Consider the following 7137-nt stretch of genomic DNA (forward strand, 5'->3'; position numbering starts at 1 on the left):
ACCGACCCAACCCATGACTAGGGTTAAGTTGACGGTTAACCCAACGGTCCGTCAGCTTTGTGACGGTCTACCAGGTTGACCGTCAGGTCTTACCAGAGGTGTACCTTCTAGACCATTTTGTGACGGTTGCACTGACGGTCCATCAATTCTGCGATGGTCCATTGAGTTGTCTTTCAGCCCCTTCCAGAAACTCAAATACTTAGCCTTAGGTTGACGGAAGAAGTGACGGTCCGCCAGGTTTACGATAGTCCGCCAACTCGACTGTCAATCCTTAGATATTATACTTAACTTTTTGGCATGGCTTTGGCGGTCTAAGCGGTAGTCCGTCGAGATCTTGACGGTCCATCGGTAACTCTATCAACCTCCTCACAACTGTAAAACTCCATTCTTTCCTGGTTTTCAGTCCTGCATACTTCACAAACATATCAAATTGCACAAAAAGAAACCAATAAAAGAACTTTAGCTAAGATTACAACAACACTAGGTGGGTTTCCTTCCACTAGCGCCTTATTTAATATTGCAGCCCGATGTATTCATCTCGATTACTCAGACTTTATTGAGATAGATAGTGACTATGCACTTTATCGAGTCCATTGGACCGATATACAACTTCATTCATTACCCATTCACTTTGAAGACACTTCCGTCTTTGATTGCAAGTTCAACCACTCCAGACGAGTAGACTTGACTATCTTGAAATAGGCCTTACCATTTTGATTTAAGCTTACCTGGAAACAACTTCAGTCTAGAGTTGAAGAGAAACACCTAATCACCTTTATGAAAATCTTTTTATTCAATTTTCTGATCATGGTACTTCTTCATCTTCTCCTTGCGGAGATTATCTCTTTCATACGCCCCGAGATGGAACTCATCCATCTCATTCAGCTGCCCCAATCTCAACTGAGTTACCTCATTCCAGTTCAAATTTAGCCTCCTAAGTTCCCACAACGCCTTATGCTCCAATTCAATTAGTAAATGACATGCCTTTCCATAAACCAACAGGTACGGTGACATGCCGATTAGTGTCTTGAAAGCTATTTTGTATGCCCATAAGGCATCATCAAGCTTCCTAGACCAGTCTTGTCTGCCAGCATTCACTGTTTTAGAAAGTATGTCTTTGATCTCTCTGTTTGAAATCTCCACTTACCCATTAGTTTTTGGGTAGTATGGAGTCTCTAATTTGTGATGCTTAACACCATACTTTTCTAAGGCAGCTCGAAACACACTATTACAAAAGTAAGATCCACCATCGCTTATTATGGTACGTGGCACCCCAAATCGAGAGAAAATGTCCCCTTTTAGGAATGTTACTACTCTCTTCCCTTCATTGTCAGCCAAAGCGATGGCTTCAACCCATTTTGATACATAATCAACAACAACTAGAATGTATTTCATCCTATATGAGCTCACCAAGGGTCCCATGAAGTCGATGCCCCATACATTGAATAATTTCACCTCTATTATTCTTGTCAAAGGCATTTTATGGTGCTTGGAGATTGACCCCTGCCTCTGACATTGGTCACATCTTCTCACAAACTCATAAGAATCTTTGAATAAAGTCAGCCAATAGTAGCCGCTTTGTAGCACCTTTCTAGCAGTACGTTCACTAGCATGATGACCTCCAACCGGGGAAGCATGACATGCTTCCAATATACTCGACATATCTACTTCTGGAACATACCTCCTTATGATATTATCGGCACATCACCAAAAAAGATACGGCTCATCCCAAAAATAATGTGTCACATCATGAAGAAATTTCTTTCTTTGATGAAAAGAAAGATTTTTTGGAATCACCTCACTCACCACATAGTTTGCGCAATCAGCATACCAAGGCATTTTCTCCATAACAGCAGCCAAGATTTCCTCATCTGGAAATGCATCATTGATCTCAAATTCATCTCTAACTACTTGTTCACTTTCCAGCCTTGACCGATGATCCGCAACTTGGTCTTTGCAACCCTTCCAATCTTTGACTTCAAAGTCAAATTCTTGAAGCAGCAGCCTCATCTAATTAACCTTGGTTTTGCATCCTTTTTCTCCATCAAATATCTCAAGGATACATGGTCAGTGTGGACCTCTACCTTGGTACCTAAAAAATATGCCCGGAACTTCTCAAAAGCATACACAACTGCTAGAAGTTCCTACTCAGTCATAGTATAATTATTTTGATCCCCATTTAGGGCCTTGCTTGCATAATATATCAAATGGAATAACTTCTCTTTCTTTTGGCCAAGAACTGCTCTGAGTGCCACTCTACTGGCATCACACATAATCTCAAACGGCTTCGTCCAATCAGCAGTAACAATAATTGGAGCCTCTACTAGTTTTAAATTAAGGCATTCAAAAGCCTTACTACAGTCATCTTTAAAAGTGAACTTAGCCTCCTTCTCCAAAGGTTTTCAAAACGGGTTTGCAATCATTGAGAAATCCTTTATGAATCCATTGTAGAACCCCGCATGACCGAGAAAGCTACGTACCCCTTTGACTGAGATAGGGGGAGGTAGTTTCTCAATCACTTGAACCTTTGACTTATCTACCTCAATGCCTTTAGTAGAAATTTTGTAACCAAGAGTAATGCCCTCCTTCACCATGAAATGGCATTTTTTCCAGTTAAGAACAAGGTTGAACTCTTCACGCCATTGAAATGCCCAACTAAGATTTAGCAAGTAGAGCTCAAAAGAATCACCAAACACTGAGAAGTCATCCATAAACAACTTCAAGGTGTCTTCAACCATATTAGAAAATATCGATATCATGCACCACTAAAAAGTGGCGGGTGTATTACACAAATCGAAAGGCATTCGCTTAAAAGCAAACATACCATATGGGCACGTGAATGTCATCTTTTCCTGATCTTTAGGAGCAATAAAAGTCTGGTTGTAACCAGAGTACCCATCTAAGAAACTGTACCAACCCCTTCCTGCTAGCTGATTAAGCATCCGATCCATGAAAGACATCGGGAAGTGGTCCTTCAATGTCCATGAGTTGAGTTGTCTATAATCCATACACACCCTCCACCCAGTAACAGGCCTGAGTGGGATCAAATCATTCTTCTCATTAGCCACAACTATCATGCCCCCTTTCTTGGGCATGCACTGAGAAGGACTCACCTACTTACTATCTTAAATGGGGTATACCACCCCTGCTTTTAGCCAATTGATAATTTCTTTCTTCACCACCTCTTGTATAAGTGGGTTTATACAACACTGGTGTTCAATATTCGGAACAAAATCCTTCTCTGGATGAATCTTATGCGTACATATACTAGGAGGGATGCCAATAATGTCTGCAATTATCCAACCAATAGCCCTCTTATATCTCTTCAGAATAGAGATGAGAGCTTTCACTTATTGCTCACCCATATCAGTAGCAATAATAACAGGTAGTGTATTCCCACTACCTAGGAACACGTACCTTAAATCACCAGGAAACTCTTTCAGCTGCAAGGTAGGTGGATTTTCTATAAAAGGCTTAGCAAGTGAACTTGGATGATTTTTCAAGTCCAAATCCAACTTCTTAGGTACATATGAATAAGATCCTATGTCTGTTAATGCACACACAGTCTCCTCATAATCTTTGATACAGTCATGATCGAAATTCATCAATATAGAGACTAAAGTCTCCACAAAAAAGTTTTCTTCTATAGGTACTTCCTGCTCCTCTTCATAATAGTCATCCACAATAGAAAATATGTTCATATATTTATGTTGTTTCATGGAATAGCATACATCAAATTGAATTACCTCATCATTCAGCCTGAATAGTAGCTCATTTGCCCTCAAATTAATAAGTACACTCCCAGTTGCGAGGAAAGATCGACCCAAGATTATGGGCACCTCAAAATCTACCTCACAATCAAGAATGACAAAGTCAGCTAGAAATATGAAATTAGCCACCTTTACTAGTACGTCATATAAAATCCTCACTGGCCGCTTCACAGACCTGTCCGCCATAACTAGCCTCATGTTTATGGGAGTAGGCTCCCCCAAACCCAACTTCTTATACACAGCAAGCGGCGTCAAGTTTATGCTAGCTCCCAAATCGCATAGAGCTTTTGGAAAATCAAGAGGCCAATAGGGCACGGGATAGTAAATTCTCTCAAGTATACCTTCTTCTGAACCAAAGACCTTGTGGAGATAGTACCATAATGATGGAGATTGTCCACCGGCTCAAAGATAACTGTCTGCTTCTTTGTGACAAGGTATTTCATGAATTTTGCATACCCGAGCATTTATTCCAATGCCTCCACCAATGGCAAATTTATTGTCAACTACTTAAGCATGGCCATAAATTTGCCAAACTTTGTGTCGTCGGCCTTCTTCTTCAATTGATGGGGAAATGGGGGAGGTGGTTTTAGGAGAGTGGTAACCACCACTTCATCCTCTTTTTCCTTACTCTTCTTCAACTCATTAACCTGCCGATGATTGGATGGTGAATCATCAATAACCTCATCCAGTTTCTTAGATGCCACTGGATTACTTTATTCAAGCTCAACATCTTCTTTGATAACCTCTTTAATAAAAATTTTGCCCACAGAAAGGCCTGGTAATACCCTACCACTCAGTGTGGTAATTGCCATGCAAGAGCCATAATTTCGAGGATTCTAAACTGTATTACTTGGTAAAGTTCCACTTTTCCTCTAATTTAATGCTGTTGAGAGTTGGCTCATTTGCTGCTCCAACTATTTGATAGATGTATAGTGTGAGTTTACCAGCTGATTCATGGAAGAAAAATAACTCTTCATAGTAGTCACCCTGGAGTTGATAGTCTCAACTCCTTTTAATAATTTCTTCATCATGTCCTCCATGGATATCTTGCCCAAGCTAGTTGCAACATTATCTCTACTTTCGGGAGGTACATATTATCCACTCCTATCATTCTTACTCTTCCAGTTCCCTTAATCTCTATCCTTGTTACCAGCCTTATCATAATAGTTCTGACCTTGATTTCCTTGGTTATTTCCTTAGAAATCCCCTAATTATTTAGATAGTTTGCCTTTTTTCCTAATCAGAGTTAGCTCTTCCCTAGGATGCAACAACTTTCACTTTCTTCATTTTTCTAGACAAGAGATACTTAGTCAAAAAATCCATCTATGTCTTCAAGTGTGCCATGTCCTGGTCACGTTCTTCCTCCTTCTTGCATTGCTCTGCAGTTATACTACCAGACACAGTAGAGTTTGCTACCATAGAATCCCTGGTATGCCAAGCTTTACTCTGTTTGGTCATCCTATCAAGCATCTTCAAAGCCTCTGGAAAAGTATGGTCAAAAAATGACCCTCCTATAACATTATCCACGACTGGTTTTGTAATAGAGTTCAAAGACCAATAAAGAGTCTCCATTAAATGAATATCCATCATGTTATGGTTTGAGCATTGCATCATATTCTTTTTAAAACTCTCTTGGGTCTCATGAAGAGCTTTAGTGGGAAGCTATCGAAAGTTACTGATTTCATCCCTCAACTGTACTCTCCTGGAAGGTGGAAAGACCCTTTCTAGGAAAGCCTCTTTCAACTGCCTCTAATTAGTGATAGAGTTGGGATTCATCCCATTGAGACATAATATCGCCTCTCCGGATAGAGACAATGGAAATAAACACAGGTGGATAGCATTCTGACCCACTCCTGGGTTATCGAAAGACTTGCAAATAGTGATAAAGTTCACCAAGTGCATATTTAGATCATCTCCAAGAAGACCACCGAACAACCCCTTAAGATGAAAGAGTTGAATCATCGTACTGATAATATTGTATTTAGCTCCAGATGCTAGAAGTTGAGGAATGACAGCTCCAGTTGCACCTGCTCTATCCATTCCATCTTCGTTATCATTCAGAACAAACAATACCGATTGTCGATCCAACCTCGCCATAAAGGGACATTTCCTTTTTACATTCCCATTCACTGGTGCAGCCACATTCTCTGCACGCCTTAGGTTAACAGGATCTAACAAATCATCATCCCCCAAATCATCATCATCAGGATTAGGATGACAAGCTTGCTGGCCATCATTCTGCTAATTTAGTTGAGCTCTAGCAAGAGTGGCTAGTCTTTCAGCATCTTGGGGGTCTGCTATTCTGCCAATTTACTGTGGTTCTGGATGTATTGGTAATAATGGTGCACCCGATATCCATGTACTTGGCATACAAAATAATTACCCTGCACAGAACAAAAACAACAAACAAAAGTAAAATTTGAGAAACTTGACCAAAGGTCAATTAACGAACACAAACTTAATTGACAAATGTATTCCCCAGCAACAGTGGCAAAATTTGATATGCCCAAATTACACCTCTCTAACGAGAAAGTAAGTGGTCGCTGTCAAATATAGAACCCAACTAGGTTGGGTGTCGAATCCCACCGGGAATACTATGTTCATTAAGTATTGTGATTATTATTAGACTATTGATCAAAGGTTCCTAAATAAGAGGGGTTTTGATTTATAAATTTTGTTCTAAGTAATTATAGTAGAGTTGTTTGAACTAATGATTCTTTCTACTAGTAATAATTCAATGATATTAATCAAACTAGAGTTATGGTTACCAAAATGTTTAAATAGTTAGGGTTGTGAATCACTTTTGAGTTCCACTCAATAACTTCAATTGCAAGAGTAGCTGAATTCTAGTGCTTATGCATTAGTTTCTCAACCTTAATGGATAGTTTATCCTTTAACTCTCTCAATTTAGAAAAATATTGATTATTCAACCATTTTCTTATGTAGGTTAATCCTTGTTAAGGCATTATCTATTAATCTAAAGATTTATGTCTCTAGATTTCATGTAAACACTTTCTTTTCCCAACAAAAACTTCTCTGTTCGAACAAGTGATTGTTCTTGGGTTCACTTTTCAAGTTTGCAACTAAGAAAAGTCATTAGAGTAAAGAAGGGTTTATGCAATATCAATTACCAACAGAAACTCAATTGGAATCACAACCCATATCAATTGCTAACATCAAGGCTCTCATAACCTTAGTTATAGGAACTTAGTCACTCATCTCCATAGAAGAAAAATAAAGAATACTTTTATTATTCATAAACAAATTCAAAGTTCACTTACAAAAGTTACAAGAATTGATTCTTGAATCTTCAGTAGCACTGGAATGATTAGATCCACAAATGTCATTTGATTCACAGATTTCTATG

The sequence above is a fragment of the Capsicum annuum genome, chromosome 12, assembly GCF_002878395.1.
Source record: "Capsicum annuum cultivar UCD-10X-F1 chromosome 12, UCD10Xv1.1, whole genome shotgun sequence".
In the NCBI taxonomy this organism is placed as follows: Eukaryota; Viridiplantae; Streptophyta; class Magnoliopsida; order Solanales; family Solanaceae; genus Capsicum; species Capsicum annuum.